The following is a 27373-nucleotide window of genomic DNA, read 5'->3' as shown; positions in this document are numbered from 1 at the left end:
TAAGGAAGAAGGAGTCCTACCAAGTACCTCTAATGAAACAAATATCGTGCCAATACCTAAAACAGGAAGGGCAAAACCAGAGAAAGAAAATTATAGACTAATTTCATCAATAAATATTGATGGAAAATTCTGAAGTAAAATATTAACTAGGAGATGACAACAATGTATCACAAAGATTACACATTGTGACCAAGTGGGATTTATACCAGGAATGTGAAGATGGCTTGACAAAAGGAAAACTATAAACGTTATCGATTATATCAATAACAAAAACAATGAAAATCATATGATTAGCTCAAGAGAGGCAGAAAGAGCTTTTCACAGAATACAATGCTCATTCTATCAAAAAACAACTGAAATCACAGCTAAAAATGGGATTTTTCTTCAAATGACAAGAAGCACCTACGTAACACCAGCAGCAAACATTCCACATGACAGGGATCAGTTAGAAGCCTTCCCCAGAAGATCAGGTGTGAAACAAGGATGCCCACTGTCACCTGTGTTGTTCACTATTACATTAGAAATGACAGCAGGAGAAATAAGGAAAGAAAAAGAAATTCAAGGAAGCAGAATGGCCAATGCCGAACCAGAACCACAACAGTGATCCTGGCACTTCCAGAATGGTCACATGAGAACATTTAGAGCATGAGAAGGCTGTGCTTTGGTGCTCCCAATCTGTTCTACTGATCCACTCTTCTACTTAAAAGAAAAAAAAATTTTATTGAATTAGAAAACATAATAACAAAATTCATTTGAAAGAGCAAAAGCTCGAGACTACCACAAGAAGTAATGAAAAAAATGTGAAGGAAGGAGGTCTAGCAGTGTCAGGTCTTAAAGTATAGAAGAGGGCAGGAATTATCAAAACCACCTGGTGTTGGTTAAGACACAGAAAGGCAGAGCAGTGGAAGACAACAGACATACCACACACAGGGGCAAATGGTTGGAGTAATCTTGGGCTTGACAAATGTAAAGATTTAAGCTTGGGGCATAAGAATTCTGTGTGTGATAAAAATTGTTGGGAAAACTGGGGAACAGTCTGGCAGAAGCTAGGTGTAGGGATTATGGGCTGATATTTTCCAACATTTACCAGCATAAGGTCAAAATGGATACATGACCTAGACGTAAAGACAGAGATCACAAGTAAATTAAGAGAACCATAACATATAAACTACCACATGCGTAGGCAGGAGAAGAATTTATGAACCAAGAGTAGAGAGCATTGAAAGACATCAAATGGACAAAGCTGATTATATGAAATTAAAAATGGGTTGTACAAATAGAACCAGTAGTAGCCAAGATTAGAAGGAGAGCAGTGAATGGGGGAAATTTTTGATAGAAAGTTCCTTGGATAAAGGTCTCACATGTTTAATATATAGGGAACTTTGTCAGATTCGTAAGAATGTCAATCATTTCCCAATTGATAAATGGACAAAGGATACAGAGGCAGGTTTTGGGTGAAGAAATCAAAGCTATCTAGAGTCATATTAAAAATGCTCTAGAGAAATGCAAATTAAAACAACTCTAAGGCACCATCTCATATCTATCAGGCTGGCTAAAAGGATACAAGGGAAAAATGATGAATGTTGGAGGGGATGTGGAGACATTGGGACCCTAAAAAACTGTTGGTGAAACTGACCTGATCTCACCACTTGGGAGAACAATCTGGAATGAGGCCCCAATTGTCACAGGAATGTGTACACCCTCAGACCCAGCAACACCAAGGCGATCAGGGAAATAGGAAGAGAACTTCAATGTTCTGAAACGTTTATAGCAACTCTCTTTCTGGTGGCAAAGAGCTGGAGAGTGAAGGGATGCCTGTCACGGAGGGAATTGCTAAGCAAGTTGTAGGGTATTGTTGTGATGGAATGCTACCATGCTGTTAGGAACGAGGAACAGGCTGATTTTAGAAGATCATGGAGAGACTCACATGAGATAATGCAAAGTCAAAGAAGCATAAATAAAAGAACATTGTCTACAGAACAGCAATTGTGTTCAAAGAATAACTGCGAATGACACAGCTCTTCTGAGAATCATCTATATTCAAATCAGCCATAAAGGACAGATGAAGGAAGATATGATCCACCTGCAGAGAAAGAACTGATACACAGAAGGAAGGATAACTCAAGAACTTAAAGCGTAAAAATGATAATAAATAAATATTAAAAAGACAGAAAAGAAAATTTCCCTTCCTTTTAGGACCAGCTGAGGGGTCACCTTCAAGAACTTTTCTCTGATTCCCTCTAATCTGAGCCTGTTCTCCCCTCCTGAAAGTCTCCCTGCAGCACTCTGCATCCCTCCTTCACCTTAGCATGCTCTTTCTGGCATTGTCCTCATTGGTGTGGTGTCCTAACTGACCTCCAAAACTCTGCAGAGCCCCCTGAGGGCAGGGCCTCTCCTTTGGAAGTTCTGTGTCTAGTGCCCACAGTGCCTAGCCCTGCCACAAAGGGGGTTCTGAGTCAGTGCTGTTTGAACACATGGTCCTAAAATGCTAAGAGGAGACCACTAAGCCAGGGGTACCTCTGGCCTCACCTCCTTGCCTTTCCCTGGCACCAAGCCTCAAGCTATCCCACAGCAGAATCCCAGGTCAGGCACAATTGTGTTTCTTTGCATCGATACTGTGCTTCCACCACCCTGGAATCCAGGCAAGAGAAGACTGCCAGAAACTGGCCATGGGGGTTCCTAGAGGAATTCCCCAGGGGATAAAGGAGGGACAGATCCATGAAGGCTGATAGATAGCTGCCAATGGACAAGGGACAAGAAACAAATCGTAATAGAGAGATAAGCACTTGTGAGCTGCGGGACCTAGGGACCCCCAACAAGCAACATTTTGCTCCATGACTGAGAGTAAGGAGTCATTTTGAAATGCTTTGTAGCCTCTTGATGGTAAAAGAGCAGATTTCTATTCTGGAATTCCCAATTAGAGATAGAGAAACGCAATGTGAAGTTATTATGTTATATGTAAATGCCCTGCCCTTGGGTGCCATGAGCCCCCACTAAGACACAAAGTGCTTCCTCAGGTTCCACTGAGGATTGGGATGACCTGCAAATATGTGTGGCCTAAGTGTGAGAGTGTGTGTGCTCCTGTGGGGTATGTGTGCACAGGTGATATGTGTCAGTGAGGGAGGTATGTGTTTTAGAGGGGAAAGGGAAGAGCACAGGAAAGCATCTAGAGGGCATGATGAGCAGCATTTCTCTCAAAGCCAGAACGTACAATGACAAGGCCACATTCTCCACACCCCAACCAAACCAGAATCCCCACAATAATCCCGACATTTCAGGGCAGATGGATGATGCAGTGGATAGAGCAGCAGCCCTGGAGGCAGGAGGACCTGAGTTCAAATTCAAGTGTTCAGACACTTGATACTTACTAGCTGTGTGTCCCTGGGCAAGTCACCTAACCCTGTTTGCCTCATGTTCCTCATCTGTAAGATGACCTGGAGAAGGAAATGGCAAATCACATTAATATCTTTGCCACGAAAGCCTCACATGCAGCCATGAGCAGTCAGACACAGCTAGAATGATGGAGCAACAACAGTTTCCTTCTTTGCAAATATTTTATTCATTAAAACAAGTTTCCAGGTGAAAATGACGTCAGCCCAGCAGGGCAGACAGTATCATTGGAGTGGATGACCGTTCTTCATCACATTCCCAGCACGGAACAGCTCAGTTCTCAAAATAATCTGAAACAACCGAGAATATGGATTCCATGTGAAACACTGGGCACTCAGTAGGCAATCCCATCATGCCCTTGCTGTTCCCTGGGTAGATTTCTTCTCCCACGCAATTCTCCTGTCCTCCTGATCCTAAAAATCTAATGGAACTTTTGAGGAAGGGATGCTGGATTGTCCATAATGTCACACACACACACACACACACACACACACACATACACTCACAGACACACATACACTCACAGACACACATACACTCACAAAGACACACACAACTGCTACCTTCCTACATCAGTCATTTAATTTGTTAAAAATATTTTACTTTGTTCACCAATTTCATTTGAAAACAATTTTTAACATTCTTTGTTTTTCAGTTTTAATTCCCAATTCTATTTCTCTCTCCCTGAGACAGTAAGTCATCTGATATAGGTTACAAATGTGCAATCAAATCATTTGATTTCAAGGTAAATGTTGCTAGAGGAAAATGGAAGGCAGTTGTCAGTGACAGCCGCAAGCAGGCACGTCACTGCATCTTTCCAAGTCTTTTTCCGTGGGGTTCCTCATTCCTGGCACTTTGGCCAGGGGTCTGCCTTCACCTGCCAGGACTTACAATTCCAGGTCTTATATCAGCCAGGGGCAGCAGGATCCTGGGGCAGTCATAGCGTCTGGGCCTCAGATCCTCGCTCTCACTTCTCAGTAAATCCTTTAATGTCTTTTTAAGGAACCTCTTGGCATGTAGAAAAGGGATACAGAGGCAACAAACACATCTGCTCTCAAGGAGCTTGCAAGCTTCTGGGGAAGAAAAGATGAGACAGCTCTCTACAAACAGAACAAGGGCAGCAGACATGGCAGAAAGTCTCACAAGGAAGGCAGGGGCTTTGAGGGGGCCTGGTAAGGCTTCTCTCAGGAAGCGGGTTTTATTGGGGACTGGAAGGAACCCAGGGAAGCAGGAGGCAGAGGGGAGTGTAGAGAGCATCCCGGGTGGGGGAAGGAGCCAGTGAAAGTGTCCAGAACTGGGGAAGGAGAATCTTGGGATTTTTGCAATAATCCAAGGTGAGGGCATCCAGTGACCATGGGGGAATGGTTCAGGATTGTCACCATTATAATCAGGTCCCACTCTACCAATTGCGTCATTACTGACTTCTCCTATTTCCCACTGCTCTGTTAAGCAGAAAATCCTGTCCCTGTAAACCTTTTCCTTCAGTATCCTGAGGGCACTGACCTCTCTGCCCCACAAGCCATGGCTCACTCTCCCCTGGAGCTCCAGTCTTTACAGTATTTTTCCACTGTCAACAGGGACCCACCTTCCTTGACTGCTTCAGGGATTAAAGCTACAGGATAGAAAAATAGTAGGGGTAATGGTAACATCTTAGAGGTTCTTACCCTAAAATGATCAACAAATGCCTCTTGGCATCGCAAGGGCCAATTGGGATGGTATTTGGGCAGCACAATCTATCCATTCTCATGGCAACCCCTCTCATACAAACCCCAACCACTTGTCATCTGAATCATCCCAAAGGCCTCCTGACTTGGTCTCTCGGATTACAGGGTCTGCCCTCTCCAACTCAGCCTGGCCAATAGTCTCTAAGGTAATAACACTCTTTCCTCACCTCTGTGACCAGTCCTCTCTCCCGCTCAAATACCTTCAGTCTATTTCATCCTGATGGAATGGTGAGCCACTTTCCTGAACCTGGCATTGAAGGCTCTCCACCAACTGCACCCCAGATGTCCTGCTACAGCCCAACTCCCTGCTGTTCCCTTCCCTGTGTCCCTAGGTGTTCCTCCTCAACTCTCCCTCTGTGCATTTGTGTAGCCTCTTTGTCCCCTAGAATGGGAACATATAACTACCTCATCATCACCTCCTAAAATATCCCTTTCATTAAAAGGTACAATGGATAAAGAAGGAATATTAATACTAAACCTATATAGAACAAATGCTATAGCATCCACATTTCAAAGGAAAAGCTAAAAAAATTACAGGTGGAAACAGATAGCAAAACTCCCACAGCAGGAGACCTTAACCTTCCCCTCTCAGAACCAGATAAATCTAACCAAAAAAAGAATAAAAAACAAGTCAAGGAGATGAAGAGAATCTTAAATAAACTAGATATCATTGAGAGAAGTAAAGGGAACGACAAGGAATACACCTTTTCTCAGCTGCACATAGTACCTTCACAAAAATTGACCATATATTAGGGAATTTAAAACTTGACAGTTAAATGCAGAAAAGCACAAATGTTAAATACATCCTTTTCTTACCATAAGAGGATGAAAATTACATTTAATAAGGAAGTTTGGAAATACAGATCAAAAAGTAATTGGAAGCTAAATCACCTAATCTAAAAGAATGAGCAAGTTCAAGAACAAGTGATAGAAACAATAAATAATTTTATTAAAGAGAGTGAAAAAAATGAGCCAAAATAGCAAAATCTATGGGATGCAGCAAAAACACTAAGCAGAGGAAAATTTATATCTCTAATTGTTTACATCAATAAAATAGAGAAAGAGGAGGAGCCAAGATGGCGGAGTAGAAAGATCCACATACGCTTAGCTCTTACCCCACAGCCCATAAAATACCTGTAAAGAATTACTCTCAACAAATTCTGGAGCAGCAGAAGCCACAGAACAACAGAGTGGAGGAGATTTCTGTTCCAGAGAGACCTGAAAAACTGATGGGAAAGGTCTGTCCCACACCAGACGTGGAGCAGAGCCCAGCCCTGCCTTGGCCACATGGCACTGAGAGGAGCAGATCTGAGCAGGCTTCAGGGATGGAATCTCCAGCAGCAGGGCAGATCCCTCAACCCACAGGTGCCAAAGGTCAGTGAGAGGGTCTTTTCAGCTGGCCAAGAGGGGAACGGGGTGTCCCCATAACTCAGGCCCCCTCAGGAGGCAGCAGCAGAGGCAGCAGTGGACAAGGGTTCCCAAAGCAGGCAGTGACACAAGTCCATTGTTGAAGGTCCCCTTGTAAACCCTCTGAGGGAACTGAACATGGTGTGGCAGCCCTGCCCCCACCTGAACAGCTGAACTTAATCTCACACTGAATAGCAGCCCTGCCCCCACCGAAAACCCCTAAGGCTTGGGAGCAGTGCATTTGAATCAGCCCCCAAGCGCTGGCTAGGCAGAACTGGAGAGAAAACTCAGAAGTCAAGTAATTGGCTGGGAAAATGCCCAAAAAAGGGGAAAAAAAATAGGAACATAGAAGGTTACTTTCTTGGGAATAGGTGTCTCCCCCCATCCTTTCAGATGAGGAAGAATAAGGCATACTGTCAGAGGAAGTCAAGGCCTCTGCTCCAAAGGGAACTTGAAATGGGCTCAGGCCATAGAAGACCTTAAAAAACAAGTTAGCAGCTTACTAAAGGAGAATCAAAAAAATGCTGAGGAAAATAGCAGCTTTAAAAAGAGGCTAACTCAACTGGAAAAAGAGGTCCAAAAAGCCAACGAGGAGAAGGAGGCTTTAAAAAGTACAATTAGCCAAATGGAGGAGAAGGTTCAAAAGCTCACTGAACAAAATAATTCACTGAAAGAGAGAATTGAATTCAGGGAAAGGAATGACTATGAGATAAACCAATCAGTTAGAAAACAAAACCAAAAGTTTGCAAAACTAGATGATAACGTGAAACAACTCATTGGAAAAACAACTGACCTGGAAAATAGATCCAGGAGAAATAATTTAAAAATTATTGGACTACCTGAAAGCCATGATCAAAAAAAGAGCCTAGACATTATCTTCCATGTAATTATCAAGGAAAACTGCCCTGATGTTATAGAATCAGAGGACAAAATGGATATTGAAAGAATTCATGGATCACCTCCTGAAAGAAACCCGAACAGAGAAACTCCTAGGGTACTGTGGCCAAATTTCAGAGTTCCCACATCAAGGAGAAAATACTGCAAGCAGCTAGAAAGAAACAATTTGAGTATTGTGGAAATACAATCAGGATAACACGGGATCTGGCAGCTTCAACATTAAGAGATCAAAGGGCTTGGAGTGGGACATTTCAGAAGTCAAAGGAACTGGGATTGAAGCCAAGAATCACTTTTCCAGCAAATCTGAATATAATACTTCAAGGAAAAAAAATGGTCATTCACTGATATAGTCAAATTTCAAGATTTCACGTTGAGGAAAAGACCAGAACTGTATTTAAAAATTTGACTTCCCAAGACAAGAATCAAGAGAAGCATGAAAAGGCAAACAGAAAGAAAAATCATAAAAGACTCTCTAAAGCTGAACTGTTTGCATTACTACATGGAAAGAAAATATTTTTAACTCTTGAATCTTTTCTCAGTATTTGGGGAGTAGGAGAGATTGTACACACACACACACACACACACACTAAAATAAAATAAAATAAAAATTAATGGGTGAAGGAGGAAAATTCCAGGAAGAAAAAGGGAGTAATGGAATGGGGCAGGCTATAACTCATAAAAGAGATAAGAAAAATCTTATTCAATGGAGGAGATAAGGGAGAAGGGGAGGGGGGGGAATAAAGCTACTCTCTCCACATGTGGCTGAAGGAGGGAATAACATTCTTACTAAATTGATATGAAAATCTATATACACCACAGGAAAGTAGGAGAGGAGGCAACAAGTGGAGTGAGGGGAATGTTAGAAGGGAGGGCAAATGGGAGAAGGGAGTCACTAGAAATAAACACTTTCGAGAAGGGACAAGGTCAATTGTAGGGGGGAAAAATAAAGGGGGATAGGATAGGACAGAGGACAATATAATTAGTATTACACAAAATGATTACTATGGAAGTCTTTTGCAAAACAACACATATTTAGTCTGTATTGAATTGTTTGCCTTCTCAGTGGGGCTGGGGAGGGAGGGGGGAGGGAGAGAAGTTGGAATTCAAAGTATTAGAAATGAATGTTGAGAATTTTTATTGCATATAATTGGGAAATAAGAACTACAGGGATAGGGGTATGGAAATTCATCTTGCCCTGCAAAAAAAGAAAGAAGATGGGGATAGAAGAGGGGTGGGGTGTGATGGAGGGGAGGGAACATTGAGGGAAGGAGTAATCAGAATGCAAGGTTTTAGGACGTGGGGGGAGGGGAGCGATGGGGAGAAAAAGTGGTCATGTTGCAAAGTAAGGTAAAAGCAATTAGTATTAAAACAATAGACTGAATTAATTACTGAGAATAAATCAATGACCTCTTTAGTTTGGAGAAAAGAATTTCAGTCTCAGTTTCCTAGAGGAAGGTAACCTTGGGTAAAATTTGGCACTGATGGAAAAGTCAAGGTTTTAACGGTAAATTTGATTTTAGGATTGCCATTTAATCAGGAACTAGAACATGTATAGAAAGGCATGTAAGTCACTTAAGACCTGCCTCAAAAGATGTTCCTTAGCCAAAGTGAAACTATAATCATATCTGAAACCTGGTTATTGGAACTTGCCATTTTTAGATACTATGGGACTATTAAGTGACTGTTCTTCTGAGTCTAACTCCAGGTATGGATAGCAAGAAAGGTGATCTGAGCCTCCATAAGCTGATGAGATGCTGGCATGAACTGCATAGGTGATCTCAAGGGAAGGGTGGCAGAGCACCTGTTCAGCATGGGCTGAGGTGGGATTCTCCTGACTCAATTTCCCCTCTGACCCCTGGCAGACGTTAAGACTGACTGAATGCAACTGAATAATCTAACCCTGCCTGGAACTGACATGAAGTTGGGGAGATATTGTATCCCTGCAAAGTCCTTACTATTGGTGGCAATGTCCTATAGTCAAAAGATTTGTAAGCTTAATACCAGATCTATTCAATTACAGATTATGGGTAGGGGAACATCCAAGGTTAAGCGTAAGTCTAAAATTAAGGTATTAGGCATTGGACTCTAGACCAACAACAATAAGTTAGGGTCCTTTAATTCTTAGCAACACTGTGGAGACAATCAGGTCAAGAGCTTGTGAAGTCAGCAACATAAATATTATCTGTGTCTCAGTTGGCTAATGTTTCTTTTGTGGTCCATATTGTAAATGCTTTAAAAAAGAAATATCACCTGACCAAAAGTTGGAATTGTTTTATCTCTTATAAACTGTGTTAAAAATAAATAATAATAAAATAAAATAGAGAAAGAGAAGATTAATGAGCTGGGTATGCAATTTTAAAAAACTAGGAAAAAAACAAATTAAAAATTCCTGATTAAGCACCAGATTAAAAATCCTAGAAATCCAAAGTGAGATTAGTGCAACTGAATGTCAAAAAACCATTGGATGAATAATTGAAACTAGCACCTGGTTTAATAAAATAATAATAAAATAGATAAATCATTGGTTAATATAATTTTAAGAAAGAGAAAATAAAGCTCAATCAGGAGTTTCAAAAATGAAAAGGTGAATTGGAATACATCCCTAAGGTGAAATCAAAGCCATTAGGATGCCCCATTATATGCCAATAAATTTATTGGAAGAATACTTACAAAAAATATAAACTGCCTAGATTAACAGAAGAGGAAAAAGAACATATAAATAAACCTATCATAGAAAAAGGAATTGAACAGGCAAAAAATAAGCCAAGATTAGAAGGAGAACAGAAAATTGGGGAAATTTTTTGATAGAAAGTTTCTTGGATAAAGCTCTCACATCTTTAATATATAGGGAACTTTGTCAGATTCGTAAGAATATGAATCATTCCCCAATTGATAAATAGCCAAAGAAGAGGAATAGATAGGTTTTGGGTGAAGAAATCAAAGCTATCTAGAGTCATATTAAAAATGCTCTAGAGAAATGCAAATTAAAACAACTCTAAGGCACCATCTCATATCTATCAGGCTGGCTAAAAGGATACAAGGGAAAAATGATGAATGTTGGAGGGGATGTGGAGACATTGGGACCCTAAAAAACTGTTGGTGAAACTGACCTGATCTCACCACTTGGGAGAACAATCTGGAATGAGGCCCCAATTGTCACAGGAATGTGTACACCCTCAGACCCAGCAACACCAAGGCAATCAGGGAAATAGGAAGAGAACTTCAATGTTCTGAAACGTTTATAGCAACTCTCTTTCTGGTGGCAAAGAGCTGGAGAGTGAAGGGATGCCTGTCACGGAGGGAATTGCTAAGCAAGTTGTAGGGTATTGTTGTGATGGAATGCTACCATGCTGTTAGGAACGAGGAACAGGCTGATTTTAGAAGATCATGGAGAGACTCACATGAGATAATGCAAAGTCAAAGAAGCATAAATAAAAGAACATTGTCTACAGAACAGCAATTGTGTTCAAAGAATAACTGCGAATGACACAGCTCTTCTGAGAATCATCTATATTCAAATCAGCCATAAAGGACAGATGAAGGAAGATATGATCCACCTGCAGAGAAAGAACTGATACACAGAAGGAAGGATAACTCAAGAACTTAAAGCGTAAAAATGATAATAAATAAATATTAAAAAGACAGAAAAGAAAATTTCCCTTCCTTTTAGGACCAGCTGAGGGGTCACCTTCAAGAACTTTTCTCTGATTCCCTCTAATCTGAGCCTGTTCTCCCCTCCTGAAAGTCTCCCTGCAGCACTCTGCATCCCTCCTTCACCTTAGCATGCTCTTTCTGGCATTGTCCTCATTGGTGTGGTGTCCTAACTGACCTCCAAAACTCTGCAGAGCCCCCTGAGGGCAGGGCCTCTCCTTTGGAAGTTCTGTGTCTAGTGCCCACAGTGCCTAGCCCTGCCACAAAGGGGGTTCTGAGTCAGTGCTGTTTGAACACATGGTCCTAAAATGCTAAGAGGAGACCACTAAGCCAGGGGTACCTCTGGCCTCACCTCCTTGCCTTTCCCTGGCACCAAGCCTCAAGCTATCCCACAGCAGAATCCCAGGTCAGGCACAATTGTGTTTCTTTGCATCGATACTGTGCTTCCACCACCCTGGAATCCAGGCAAGAGAAGACTGCCAGAAACTGGCCATGGGGGTTCCTAGAGGAATTCCCCAGGGGATAAAGGAGGGACAGATCCATGAAGGCTGATAGATAGCTGCCAATGGACAAGGGACAAGAAACAAATCGTAATAGAGAGATAAGCACTTGTGAGCTGCGGGACCTAGGGACCCCCAACAAGCAACATTTTGCTCCATGACTGAGAGTAAGGAGTCATTTTGAAATGCTTTGTAGCCTCTTGATGGTAAAAGAGCAGATTTCTATTCTGGAATTCCCAATTAGAGATAGAGAAACGCAATGTGAAGTTATTATCTTATATATAAATGCCCTGCCCTTGGGTGCCATGAGCCCCCACTAAGACACAAAGTGCTTCCTCAGGTTCCACTGAGGATTGGGATGACCTGCAAATATGTGTGGCCTAAGTGTGAGAGTGTGTGTGCTCCTGTGGGGTATGTGTGCACAGGTGATATGTGTCAGTGAGGGAGATATGTGTTTTAGAGGGGAAAGGGAAGAGCACAGGAAAGCATCTAGAGGGCATGATGAGCAGCATTTCTCTCAAAGCCAGAACGTACAATGACAAGGCCATATTCTCCACACCCCAACCAAACCAGAATCCCCACAATGATCCCGACATTTCAGGGCAGATGGATGATGCAGTGGATAGAGCAGCAGCCCTGGAGGCAGGAGGACCTGAGTTCAAATTCAAGTGTTCAGACACTGGACACTTACTAGTTGTTTGTCCCTGGGCAAGTCACTTAATCCTGTTTCCCTCACGTTCCTCATCTGTAAGATAGGCTGGAGAAGGAAATGGCAAATCACATTAATATCTTTGCCAAGAAAGCCTCACATGCAGCCATGAGCAGTCAGACACAGCTAGAATGATGGAGCAACAAGAATTTTCTTCTTTGCAAATATTTCATTCCAATAACGCTTTCAAATCATGAAACATGTTATTGTCTCAAAGCAAAACTATTCAACAGACTTATCTCTTGGTCTAGAACAATGAGGCTGTCTGTGAAGGCCTCTTTAAGGGGCTGTTTGCATGCTGGGCCATCTCCAGTCATCCTGATGAATATCTGGTCACTGGATCCAGATGGATCAGGAGGAGAAAGTGAGGTTGGTGACCTTGCACAGCCCTCCCTCACTCAAAACAAAGTCAAAGGCAAGTCAGGTCATCATTTCTCTGATGGCATGGTCCTTCCTTTGAGAAGGAAGGAAGAACACAACACCCTTTAAGGAGTTAAAAGTAATTAGCCAGAGCAGCATTTCAGCTGTCGAACGCTGTCATCATCACTATCACTGGTGATAACATGATTAATTTCTTGGGCATCAAATGTGTGCCTGCTACTGTCACAGGTTCCCCATAAACATATGGCCCCCATTAATGATGATGGTGATGATACCAAGCGGGCTTCCTGCAGTGCTTAACTCTACAAAGAGCCTTCCCATCTCTTACCCCATTTGATGCTCACAATGACCCCACATTGTGCACTTGGGCACATAGGGCACTTGAGCCCATTGGAGTATGTGCCCAAAAGATGGCGCAGCTGGGACTAGAACCCAGGTGTTCCGATGTCCTGTCCTTTGCTCCTTCTACTGGCTCTCTGCTGAGATTGCAATGACTGAGGCCAGCCTGAGGGTCTCAGGCTGGGATCTCCTTCTATACGGGAGCTGTAGTCACTGCACGACTGACCCAAAAGTTGAGACGAGTTTCCAGTGAAAATGATGTGAGCCCAGCAGGGCAGACAGTGTCAGCGAGGGGGGGACCATTCTTCATCCTGTTCCCAACACTGAACAGAGGATCTCGCATCTTAAAATGAGCTGCAAGAAAAGAAAATATGGATCCGGTGTGCAACACTGGGACTCAGTAGGCATTCCAGTCATGCCCTTGCTGTTCCCCAGGTAGATTTCTTCTCCCATTCAATTCTCCTGTCCTCCTGATCCTAAAAATCTAATGGAGCTTTTGAGGAAGGGATGCTGGGTTGTCCATAATGTCACACACACACACACACACGCACATTCACAGACACACACACACACAACTGCTACCTTGCTACCTCAATCATGTCATATTTTAAAAATATTTGTTTTTTACTTAATTTCATGTGAAAACAATTTTAAACAATTTTTTTTTACATTTTGAGTTCCAAATTCTGTTTCTCTCTCTCCCTTACATTCTCTCTCTCTCTCAGACGGTAAGCCATCTGATATAGGTCACAAATGTGCGACCAGATCATTTGATTTCGAGATAAATGTTACGAGAGGAAGATGGAAAACAGTTGTCAGTGACAACCGCAAGCAGCCACATCACTGCATCTCTCCAAGTCTTTTCCTGTGGGATTCTTCATTCCTGGCACTTTGGCCAGGGTACTGCCTTCACCTGCCATGACTCACATTTCTGGCCTTATATCGGCCAGGGGCAGCAGGATCCTGGGACAGTTGTAGCGTCGGGAACTCGGATCCTCCCTCTCACTTCTCAGTAAAATCCATCCCTTTTTAAGGAATCTCTTGCCATGTAGAAAGGGGACATAGAGGCTACAAAAACATCTGCTCTCAAGGAGCTTGCAAGCTTGTGGGGAAGAAAAGATGAGACAACTCTCTACAAACAGAACAAGGCCAGGAGAAATTAGGGAAAATCTCAGAAGGAATGTAGGGGCTTTGAGGGGGCCCAGTAAGGCTTCTCTCAGGAGGTGGGTATTAGTGGTGACTGGAAGGAACCCAGGAAAGGAGGAGGCAGAGGGGAACAAGGGAGAGCATCCCGGGTAGGGGAAGCAGCCAGTGAAAGTGTCTGGAGCTGGGGAGGGAGAATCTTGTGCTTTTCGCAATAGTCGTAGGTTGAGGGGATCCAGTGGCCCAGGCTGCATGGTGCAGGATTGTCAGCATTATAATCAGGTCCCAGTCTTCTACTCCAGCCATTTCATACTTCTCCTATTTCCCAGTACTCTGGTAAGCAAGAAATTTTGGCCCTCTCATCCTCTTCCTTCACTGTCCTGAAGGCACTGACCTCTCTGCCCCACAAGCCATGGCTCACTCTCCCCTGGGTCTCCAGGCTTTACAGAATTGTTCCACCAGACACCCTTCTTCCTTGACTGCTTCAGAGACAAAAGTTATGAGACAGTCAAAAGATAGGAGGAATGGGAACCTCTTGGAGGATCTTGCCCTATAATTATCATCCGTTACCTCTTGGCATCACAATAGTATTTGGTCAACGCAATTTATCCATCCTCATGGCCACTCCTCTCACCCAGATGCTGACCACGTGTCTTCTGGGCCATCCCAAAAGCCTCCTGATTTGGACTCTAAGACTAGAGGGCCTGCCCTCTGCAACTCAACCTTTCCCAATAGTCATGGAGATAGTAACACTCCTTCCTCACCTCTGTGACCAATCCTCTCTTCTGCTCAAACACCAATTTCAACCTGATAGGCTGGTGAGCCAATTTCCTCAGCCAGGCGTTGAAGGCTCTCCACCAACTGTACCCAAGCTGTCCTGCTACCACCTGACTCCCTGCTATTCCCTTCCCTCAACTCCTCTTTAGTGCATTTGTGTAGTCTCTTTGTCCTCCAGGACGAGAATACATAACTACCTCATCACCACCTGCTAAAATCTCCCTTCTGTTAAACGGTACCATAGGTAAAGAAGTACTATCAATAGTAAACCTATATGGAACAAGTGCTATAGCATCCACATTTTCAAAGGAAAAGCTAAATACACTGCAGGTGGAAACAGACAGCAAAACTCTAAGAGTGGGAGACCTTAACCTTCCCCTCTCAGAACCAGATAAATCTAACCAAAAAAATGAATAAGAAACAAGTCGAGGACAGGAATGGGATCTTAGGTAAAGAAGATATCACAGATTGAGGGAAGTGAATGGGAATAAAAAGGAATACAGCTTTTTTCAGCTGTACATAATATCTTTACGAAAATTGGCCCATGTTAGGGAATTAAAACGTGGTAGTTAAATGCAGAAAAGCAGAAATATTCAATGCATTCTTTCCTTACCATAAGGGAATGAAAATTACACTTAATAAGGAAGTATGGAAATACAGATTGAAAATTAATTGCAAGCTAAATAAAGAATGAGTAGGTTGAAGATCAAGTGAGAGAAACAAGAAATAATTGTACTGTGAAGAATGTAAAAAATGAGCCAACACAGGAAGATCTATGGGATGCAGCAAAAAGTAATATGCAGAGAAAAATGTATATCTCTCAATGATTACATCAATAAAACACAGAAAGAGAAGATTAATGAAGAGAATATGAAATGTTAAAAAACTAGCAATAGAACACAATGAAAATCCCTGATTAAGCATCAAATTAAAAATCCTAAAAATTCAAAGTGAGATTAATGAAACTGAATGTAAGAAAACCATTGAATCAACAAATGGAACTAGCACTTGATTTTATGAAATAATAGTAAAATAGATAAGTCATTGGTTAATCTAACTTTGAGAAAGAGAAAACAAGGCCAAATCAGTAGTGTGAAAAATGAAAAGGTGAATTTGAATATACCACACATGAAGAAATCAAATCCATTAGGATGCCCAATTATATGCCAATAAATTTAATGGAAGAATACTTACAAAAACATAAACTGACTAGATTAACAGAAGAGGAAAAAGAATATATAAATAAATTTATTTTAGAAAAAGAAATAGAACAGGCAATAAGTAAGCTTAAGAATAAAACATCAGGGCCAGAAGGATTTACAAGTGAATACTACCAAACATTTAAAGATCAACTAATTCCAATATTATATAACTTATTTGGAATAATAAGCAAGAAGGAGTCCTACCAAATTCCTCTCATGAAACAATATCGTGCCAATACCTAAAGCAGAAGGGTAAAAATCAGAGAAAGAAAATTATAAACTACTTTCATTAATGAATATGGATGCAAAAATCTGAAATGAAATATTAGCTAGGAGATGAAAGCAATGTATCACAAAGATTACACATAATGACCAAGTGGGATTTATACCAGGAATGTGAAGATGGCTTGACAAAATATTGATTATATCAATAACAAAAATAATGAAAATCATATGATTAGATCAACAGAGGCAGAAAAGGCTTGTCACAGAATACAATGCTCATTCCTATCAAAAAACAACTGAAATCACAGCTAAAAATGGGATTTTTCTTCAAATGACAAGAAGCATCTATGTAACACCAGCAGCAAACATTCTACATGACAGAGATCAGTTAGAAGCCTTCCCCAGATCAGGTGTGAAACAAGGATGCCCACTGTCACCTGTGTTGTTCACTATTATATTAGAAATGATAGCAGGAGAAATAAGGAAAGAAAAAGAAATTCAAGGAAGCAGAATGGCCAATGCCGAACCAGAACCACAACAGTGATCCTGGCACTTCCAGAATGGTCACATGAGAATATTTAGAGCATGAGAAGGCTGTGCTTTGGTGCTCCCAATCTGTTCTACTGATCCACTCTTCTACTTAAAAGAAAAAAAAATTTTATTGAATTAGAAAACATAATAACAAAATTCATTTGAAAGAGCAAAAGCTCGAGACTACCACAAGAAGTAATGAAAAAAATGTGAAGGAAGGAGGTCTAGCAGTGTCAGGTCTTAAAGTATAGAAGAGGGCAGGAATTATCAAAACCACCTGGTGTTGGTTAAGACACAGAAAGGCAGAGCAGTGGAAGACAACAGACATACCACACACAGGGGCAAATGGTTGGAGTAATCTTGGGCTTGACAAATGTAAAGATTTAAGCTTGGGGCATAAGAATTCTGTGTGTGATAAAAATTGTTGGGAAAACTAGGGAACAGTCTGGCAGAAGCTAGGTGTAGGGATTATGGGCTGATATTTTCCAACATTTACCAACATAAGGTCAAAATGGATACATGACCTAGACGTAAAGGCAGAGATCATAAGTAAATTAAGAGAACCATAACATATTAACTACCACATGTGTAGGTAGGAGAAAAATTTATGAACCAAGAGTAGAGAGCATTGAAAGACATCAAATGGACAAAGCTGATTATATGAAATTAAAAATGGGTTGTACAAATAGAATCAGTAGAAGCCAAGATTAGAAGGAGAGCAGTGAATGGGGGAAATTTTTGATAGAAAGTTCCTTGGATAAAGGTCTCACATGTCTAATATATAGGGAACTTTGTCAAATTTGTAGGAATATGAATCATTCCCCAATTGATAAATAGCCAAAGAATAGGAATAGGTAGGTTTTGGGTGAAGAAATCAAAGCTATCTAGAGTCATATTAAAAATGCTCTAGAGAAATGCAAATTAAAACAACTCTAAGGCACCATCTCATATCTATCAGGCTGGCTAAAAGGATACAAGGGAAAAATGATGAATGTTGGAGGGGATGTGGAGACATTGGGACCCTAAAAAACTGTTGGTGAAACTGACCTGATCTCACCACTTGGGAGAACAATCTGGAATGAGGCCCCAATTATCACAGGAATGTGTACACCCTCAGACCCAGCAACACCAAGGCGATCAGGGAAATAGGAAGAGAACTTCAATGTTCTGAAACGTTTATAGCAACTCTCTTTCTGGTGGCAAAGAGCTGGAAAGTGAAGGGATGCCTGTCACGGAGGGAATTGCTAAGCAAGTTGTGGGGTATTGTTGTGATGGAATGCTACCATGCTGTTAGGAACGAGGAACAGGCTGATTTTAGAAGATCATGGAGAGACTCACATGAGATAATGCAAAGTCAAAGAAGCATAAATAAAAGAACATTGTCTACAGAACAGCAATTGTGTTCAAAGAATAACTGCGAATGACACAGCTCTTCTGAGAATCATCTATATTCAAATCAGCCATAAAGGACAGATGAAGGAAGATATGATCCACCTGCAGAGAAAGAACTGATACACAGAAGGAAGGATAACTCAAGAACTTAAAATATAAAAATAATGATAAATAAATTTTAAAAAGACAAAAAGAAAATTTCCCTTCCTTTTAGGACCAGCTGAGGGGTCACCTTCAAGAACTTTTCTCTGATTCCCTCTAATCTGAGCCTGTTCTCCCCTCCTGAAAGTCTCTCTGCAGCACTCTGCATCCCTTCTTCACCTTAGCACATTCTTCCTGGTATTTTCCTCATTGGTGTAGTGTCCTAACTGAGACTGCTGGGCCTGGGACACTTTTGGGCTCAGCTCCCTGCCTTTCATTGGCACCAAGTTCCTAGTGACCCTCAGAAAGAATGCCAGAAAGCCAGGGACATTGGTGTTTCCTTGTTAATAGCACCTTCTTTTCTCTAGTATTGAATACAGATAATGGAATGCTGTTACCAATTGGCCATGGGGGGCAATGGAAGAATCCCTAGGAATAATACAGGGATGGACACATAAGATCCGTATGTTTTCTTCCACTGGTGAAGGGAGAAGAAAGAAACAGTAAAGAGATAAGCACTTGGAAGCAGGAGAACCTAGGGATCCCCAACAAGCTACCTTTTGTTCCATGACTGAGAACAAGGAGTCATTTTGAAATGCCATGTAACATCTTGTTGATAAAAGAGCAGAATTCTGTCCTTGAAATTCCCAGTCAGAGACAGAAGACAATGTCGAGGCCTTGGCCTGCAGCAGTAAGTTATGATGTTATGTATCAACACCCTGCCCTTGGCTGCTGTGATCCCCTCACTATGAGATAAAACTCTGGGTGTCCAAATGACATGTTAGAGTCTGCTACCTAAGTGTGTATGTGTCTGTTTATATGTGTGTCCAAGTGTGTATACGCGTATATGTGGGGTGTATGTGTTTTAGAGGGTAATAGAGTGCTTCACTCCAGAAACAGCTTTCCCATCTCTTATGCCCCATATGATGCTCATAATGACTCAATGAGGACCATAGGACACTTACGACCCATTGGAATATAGACCCCAACCATGGTGCAGCTGGGACTAGAACCCAGATGTTCTATTGCTCCATTGTCCATCCTTTCTATTAGCTCTGTCTTTAGATTGCAATGATTGATGCCAGCCTGAGATTCTCAGGGCAAGCTCACCTTTAGTAAGAGAGCTGCAGACATCACTGACTTCTCTTCCCAAAGTTGGAACAAGTTTCCAGGTGAAAATGAAGTAAGATCAGCCTGGCTGTAGTATCATTGGAATGGAGAATCATTCTTCTGCATGCTCTCAGCATGAATTACTGGTAGGGTATCTTAGCTCTCAAAAGGATCTGAAAGAAATGAAATCTATATGTATCTGGTATGGCAGCAGCCATGACAATGCTCTTGCTGTCTCTAAGTAGATTTTTATTCCTTTGCAACTGTCCCCTTTGAAAATCTAAAATTCAAACAGAACTCTTGAGGATGGGATAATAGATTGTCTGTAAGAATACAGAGAGATTGTCTCTCTCTCTCTGTCTCTCTCTGTCTGTCTCTCTCTGTCTCTCTGTCTCTCTCTCTCTCTCACACACACACACACACACACACACACACACACTTTTTAGCTTTTTTCCATCAATCATTTGATTTTCAGATCAAAGTTGCTAGAGAAAGATGGAAAGGGATTGTAGGTCTAAAGCAGTGATAACCTGAAAGAGTCACAACCCTTTGTTTTCCAAGAACTTTTCTTATGGGACCCTTATTTTGGACAGTTTGGCTGGGGGACTTTTCCTTCCATGGCTCAGACTTGTGGGCCTTTTATCCATCTATGGCCACAGCAGGAAGAAGAGGCAGTTGGAGCTTTTGTATCTGGGATTCTGGTCCCTGCTTCTGAATAAAATTTACTCCTGGTTAATAGATCCTCATTGTACAGAGCAGCCCAAGCTGTGTGGCTCCTTGTCTCCTGTTATCATGGAAAGGAGCTTTCTGGCTTAAGACTTGGGTGGGTTCCATAAGCCCAATAAAATCTAATAATTGAAAAGTTGTATTCTGAGGAGGGGTCCATAGACTTCTCTGCCCAAGGGGCTGCCAACACAAAAGATGTGTAAGACTTCTGACTTCGAATCTTTGACTTAGAACTAGAAGGGCCCTAAGAACCATCTTACACAACCTGCTGCTTCCCCTTCTCCCCTCAAAGAACTAAGGGAAACGAGTCATGATGGACAAGTAAACAAAAGTATGAAAGAGGACATGAATGAATGCCAAGGGCATGCGTGAGCCCTGCTGATGAGCAACAGGCTTGGCTTTTGAGGAACATTGCTCATCTTGTCCATGCCCTAAACAGGCCTGAAATGGTTCACACAGGGTGACTGGCTCCCATCTACACATTTCAAGGCTTGTTCTTGCTCAGAAGAGTATGAAACCTTCTTTGGGAATTGCCGTTAGAGCTCATTTATATCCTCACTAGAAACCTCTTTGGGTTACCTTATTTTCCTCGTGAAGTTGGACCCCTAAATATTACCTGTCAACCAACCATCCACTTTAAATGTCAGGCGAGACCAGAACCTACACATGGATACCACAATGTCTGTTTATTGAAACAAATTGAATGCCAATCACACTGGTCACCCAGAGATGCTTCCTGCAGAAACTTGGAAACCAAATGGGACCTCCTCACTGGCCTGGAAAGAAGGAATTTCTTTTTGGAATTAGGTGACAGACAACCCTCAAATGACGTGCCTGTAGGTTCTGGTCTCTGAGTTTTGCTGTTTTTTAAGTCAAATTGCAGTCACATACTTGTTCTCATCTGTGCCTCTTCTCTGCTGGGTTTGGCACCTCAGAGGGTGAAGCACCATCTCCTCTGAGAATGCCTCTTCTCTAGCAGACATTTTGCGAACCTCTTGGACCATGTCCAGTATGGGAAATGGATGTTCAAACAGAGATTTTGATCAGAGGTACCAAGTTGATGTAGTAGAACTAGTTGGTACTCCTATAGCGATTTTAGATTGGCAGAATGTTTTGAGAGGTATCTCATGCCCCTTAGAGTGTCTCTGGGAGGTAGGTGCCAGTATTATCCTCATTTTCTAGGTGATGACACTGAGGTTCAGATGGTGTTGCCAGGGTCACACAGCTAGGGAGTGTTAGATGCAGGGTTCTGAACTGAGATTTTCCTGATTTCAAGGTCAGGGCTCTCTGAACACTGTACCACACAGTACGATGAAAACAATTCCATTTTGGTATTAAGAAACTGGACCCAGTGTTGTGGATACGCGTAAGCAATTATCTTGCAGAGTGATTTGATACATGGCAAACTAGCACTTAAACTTCAAGAGTCAGAAAACACACCAGGAGCTAACTATCTAATCACCCAATTTCACAGATGAGGAAACTGAGGCCCAGACAAGTCAGGACACTTCCTGGCACACAGAGCTGGATGAGAGGCAACATTTACTAAACACTATACTGTGTCCTTCTATTAGCTAGGTGGCACCATAGTGCACACAGTCATCTTGAGTTCAAATCCTGCCTCAAACACTTGCTAGCTGTGTGATCCTGGGCAAGTCACTTAACCTCTTTTGCCTCAGTTTCCTCATCTGTAAAATGAGCTCCAGTAGGAAACAGCAAACCACTCCGGTATCTTTGCCCAGGAAACCCCAGATGGGGTCACGGAGAGTTGGACAGGGCTGAACCACAACCAATGCGATGCACTGGGAAAATGAAGGCCTTCGCCTTTCAGGAAGGCATAAGGCAGCATAACCTAGAGTGACAGAAAGTAGATTCTGGTCTCGTCTCGACCAACTGCGCGTGGCAGGCGCCACGCGGGAAAGTGAGACGGCTGACGTCATGGCTGTTCACACCTGACTCTCTTGGGGGGATCTTCCACGCTTAAGGCGGGCTGGGGGGTGGGGCAGACGTTTTAAGTGTGTGTGTAAAACGTGTGTGTGATGCGTAAGTTCCACCGGAATCCAGTCCGGCCTCCCGGAATGTGGCAGTAAGTTGAGCGGCGGTCAGGCCCACTGAGGCAGGCTGAGGGGAGCCTGTGAGGACCCTCAGCCCATTGTTTCACAGAAATGGCCATGCTTTCTAAATCAGGCACCGCTCTACAGAGCTGGACAAAAACGACAACACTCGTTATTAAGCGCCCAGTGTGTACCAGGCACTATGCTGGGTATGTATAAGGATAAAGAGTGAAATAATTGCGAATTTCCAAGTACCTGTAAATATATACAGCACTGAGCTGGAATGACTGTGTAGAGTAGGGAGGTGGAGGGTTTGTAGCGCAGGAGGACGTTAGGGCCAGGTTAAGAAAGGCCTTCAAAGCCAAACCTAGGTGTTTATATTTTATCCACTATCAAGTGGCAAGGCCTGTCTTTCACCTGTGGTGCCTGCACATAGTAGGTGCTTAATAGATGTTTACTGACTGACACTAGAATTGATGGATTAGAGGAGTTACAAGGTTAGGTCTGTCCTTAAATATGGCCGTAGACCATATAAAGAAGAATCAGAAAGAAATGAATTCAGTAATCTCAATAATTCGATCTCCCCAATTCCTCTTTTGAAAATTGGAGTGGGGATCTAGAATTAGTTGTGTCAAAATTAGTTTTCAAACGTCTTAGACCATGTACCATACTAAGTGCAAAATAGACACATAGGATCGGAATATTAAAAGCCACATAATTTAGAAAAAGAAGAGAACCATATCAGGCATCTTTCACAACGATAGTTAGGTGGAAAATTCTTCAAACAAAGGGGAGAGGCAGGCAAAACAGATAAAATGCTTAATTTTGATCATATCACACTGAAAAACCTGCATGACCACATTGTAACAAGGTTAAGAATGGAAACATTTGGGGGAAAAAATCTTTCCATCAGATATCTTAGTGGGTACAGCCAGGACATAATGATTAAATATGATCCAAAGAACAGAAAGTTCTCATAAGAATTGTAAACTTTTAACTACGTAAAACATTGTTCCAAAATACTCATAATATGCAAATCAAAACAACTTTCAGGTTTCCCTCTCATGCCCAGCAAATTGTCAAAAAAGAAAACTCCGGGAATAGTCAATGTTATGGAAGACAGGCACAGGGCTTTTCTTACTGGTAGAGCTGTGAATGGATAAAGTTTCTGTAAATCGAGTTGAAATTCTTCTTTTTGAAAAAAAGCGACTAAAGTTTTTATATCCTTTGTCTCAGGGAGTTCATTACTTGCCATATCCTCTAAGGAGGTCAAGGACAGAAAAAAGGTCTTCAGAGGAACATACAGCCTTGCTCAGGGATCTGAGATGTATTTGTGAGACCTGGTATCAGGATTCTCAGAATTTGTAAACATTTTTCTGCTAGCAAACAACAGAGAACAAAGTGTGTCCCCAGAGACCAGAGAAAATCAGAACAAGTCCAGATTTGGAAATGACAGCACAATAGATATTTCCTTCATAGCTGCTTAATTTGTTTCTAATATGACCATTTATACCTAAGTGATGTATTATTTGGAATTTATCTTATATGGTGTGAGAGAGCAATTTAAAACTAATTTCTGCTAGACTGATATCTAGTTTCCCAAGCAGTTAAAATTTTTTGAAAATGAAGATCCACCTTCTCTCTTTGCCATTGTCCCACCCCCATTGAGAAAGCAAAAAAGCCAAAATTTCCTGTTAAAATCATATATACGCAAGCAAAACAAATCCTCCCATTGGCCACGTCCAGAAAAAAAATATGTCTCCATCTTGCACTCTTGAGTTCATCACATCTCCTTCATGAAATTGGTAACATGTTTCATTATGAGTCTCTGGAATCATGCTTTGTCATTGTATCAATCAGACTTTCTAAGGCTTTCTTTTAACATTCCTTTTAAAATTCTTTCTTTTCAAAGTTGTTTTGTCTTTACAATATTGATGCTATTTTAGAAATGGTGCTCCTCGTTCCACTCACTTTACTGTGTATCAAGTCATACAAGCCTCCCTAGGCTTATTTCTTACAGCACAGTAGTGTTTTCTATCACATACATATGCCATAATTCGTTCAACCATTCCCCAATTGATGGGCACCCTCTCAGTTTACAATTTTTTACTACCACAAACAAAACTACTAGACTATTTTTATACATCTGGGTCCTTTTCCTCACTCTCTGATGTCTTTGAGGTATAGACCTAGTAGTGGTATCACTGGGGCCAAAGGAATGTACAGTTTAATAGCTTTTTGGATGCAGTTTCAAATTGCTTTCCAGAATGGCTGGACCAGTTCCTAACTTCACCACCATTACACCTGTCTTCTGACAGCCTCTCCAGCATTTGTCATTTTCCCTTCTTTGGGTTCAACTGGCCATTCTGCTGGATGTGACTTCTTTTACTTCCCATTTCCCTCATAGTGATTTTAATTCACATTTCTCCATTAGTTATTTAGAGCATTTTTTCAATATGGTTATTTTGTTAGTTTTATCTATTTTATTTAGGAGCAGTTGCTGTGGTGAGCAGGACAAGGAACCAATCAAGGAAGGATAGGGGATCACCTGTATAGTTAAGGGCCCAGTTGAGATCGGCTAGAATCAATTTCTAGTGGACTTGTTATGAAGGGGATTTGTCCTATGAAGGTTGAATTCAGTCAAAGAGCCACACTTGAGGACCTAGAGGGCCACATGCGGCCTCAAAGCTGCAGGTTTCCCACCCTTTGGACTCTACCAGTCAGCTTCTCTATTTTTTTAAACCAGGACCAAATTGTTTTGCAGATTACTATTTTGTAGCATAGTTTAAGGTCTGGTACTGCTAGGTTCCCTTTTACTCCACTCTTTTCATTAATTCCCTTGACACTCTTTACCTTTTGCTCCTTCAGATGAATTTTATTAGATCTATAAAGCAATTCGTTGGTAGTTTCATTGGTATGGAACTGAATATGTAAATTAATTTGGGTTGTATTTTCATTTCAGCCTATTGGTGAGCAATTAATATTTCTCCAATTATTTAAATGTCTTTATTTGTATAAATGTGCTTTATAGTTGTATTCATATAGTTCCCCTGTGTGTTTTGGAGGGGAGACTTCCAAGTATTTTATGTTTTCTGTAGTTATTTTATTTTTTTTTGTTTATTTATTTTTAATTTTCAACATTCACTTCTCTAAGTTTTATATTTTCTCCCCCTGCCTCCTCAAAACAGCATGCAATCTGATAAAGGCTCTACATATACATTCCTATTAAACGTATTTTCATATTAGATATATTGCATGGAAGAATTGGAACAAATTGGAGGAATCATGAGAATGAAAAAAACAAACAAAAAAAGAAAATTGCCTGCTTCACTCTGTGTTCAGACTCCATAGTTCTTTCTCTGGATGTGGAGGGCATTTTCCATCATGAGTCCTGTGGAATTATTTTAGGTCTTTGCCTTGTTGAAAAGGACTAAGTCTGTCAAAGTCACTCATCTCACGCTGTGGCTGTTACTGTGTACAATATTTTTCTGGTTCTGCTCACTTCACTCAGCATCAGTTCATACGTCTTTCCAGGTTTTTCTGAAGTCTGCCTGTTCTTCATTTCTTATAGCACAATAGTATTCCATTACATTCTTATACCACAACTTGTTCAACCATTCCCCAATGGATGGGCATCCCCTTGATTTCTGGTTCTTGGCCACCACAGAGAGAGCTGCTATAAATATTTTGGTACCTGTGGGTCTTTTCCCCATTTTTATGATCTCTTTAGGATACAGCCTTAGAAGTGGTATTGTTGGGTCAAAGGGTATGCACATTTTGTAGCCCTTTGGGCATAGTTCCAAATTGCTCTCCAGAATGATTGGATCAGCTACAGCTCCACCAACAATGAATTAGTGTTCCAACTCTCCCACATTTTCTCCAACATTTATCAACTTCCTGTTTTGTCATGTTAGCCAATCTGACAGGTGTGATCTGGTACCTCAGAGCTGTTTTGATTTGGATTTCTCTAATCAATAGTGATGTAGAGCATGTTTTCATATGACTATAGGTATCTTTAATTTCTTCCTCTGAAAACTGCCTGTTCATATCCTTTGACCATTTATGAATTGGGGAATGACTTGTATTCTTAATTTGACTCAGTTCTCTATATATTTTAGAAACGAGGTTTATCGCAGACACTGGTTGTAAAAATTCTTTCCTAGTTTTCTGCTTTCCCTCCTAATCTTGGTTGCAATGGGTTTATTTTGTGCAAAAACGTTTTCAATTTAATGTAATCAAAATTATCCATTTTGCATTTCATCATGTTCTCTATCTCTTGTTTGGTCATAAATTTCTCCACTCTCCATAAATCTGACAGATAAACTATTCCTTGCTCCCCTAATTTGCTTATAGTATTAGCCTTTATGCCTAAATTGTGTACCCATTTGGACTTTATTTTGGTATACGATATAAGATGTTGCTCTATGCCCAGTTTCTGCCATACTATTTTCTAGTTTCTCCAGCAGTTTTTGTCAAATAATGAGTTCTTGTCCCAGAAGTTGGGATCTTCAGGTTTATCAAACAGTAGATTACTATAGCCATTAAGTACTGTGTCTTGTGTATCTAAGCTTTTCCATTGATCTACCCCTCTATTTCTTAGCTAGTACCAAGTAGTTTTTGATGATTGCTGATTTATAATACAATTTAAGATCTGGTATGGCTAGACTACTTTCATTTTTTCCTAGGGAATTCATTAATGGCTTGTTCAATTTCTTTTTCTGAGATGGGGTTATTTATTTTACTCTCTCTTCTATTAATCTGGGCAATTTAAATTTTTGCATATATTCATCCATTTCACTAAGATTGTCAAATTTGTTGGCATACAGTTGAGCAAAATAGTTTCTAATTGTTGTTTGAATTTCCTTTTCATTGGTAGTGAATTCACTCTTTTCATTTTTGATACTGGTAATTTGGTTTTCTTCTTTCTTTTTTTAAATCAAATTAACCAACAGTTTATCTTTTTTTTTTCATAAAGGCAGCTCTTAGTTTTATTTATTAGTTCAGTAGTTTTCTTAATTTCAATTTTATTAATCTCTCCTTTGGTTTTCAGTATTTCTAATTTGGTATTTAATTG

At 41.1% G+C, this 27373-nt stretch overlaps 1 long non-coding RNA gene across 1 annotated transcript; it reads right to left on the bottom strand.

The window, feature by feature from the left end:
* Positions 1–3546: 3546 nt before the first annotated feature.
* LOC140516036 (uncharacterized) lies at positions 3547–10696 on the bottom strand. The gene is made up of 3 exons (XR_011971249.1): positions 10529–10696; positions 4282–4463; positions 3547–3680 (listed from the first exon to the last, which is right to left on the bottom strand). It is a non-coding gene; the product is annotated as an uncharacterized lncRNA (long non-coding RNA).
* Positions 10697–27373: the final 16677 nt, after the last annotated feature.

Source organism: Notamacropus eugenii, chromosome X (genome assembly GCF_028372415.1).
Source record: "Notamacropus eugenii isolate mMacEug1 chromosome X, mMacEug1.pri_v2, whole genome shotgun sequence".
Lineage (NCBI taxonomy): Eukaryota > Metazoa > Chordata > Mammalia > Diprotodontia > Macropodidae > Notamacropus > Notamacropus eugenii.
The sequence above is the reverse complement of the archived record's forward strand: the minus strand, read 5'-3'. Positions and strand labels throughout refer to the sequence as shown.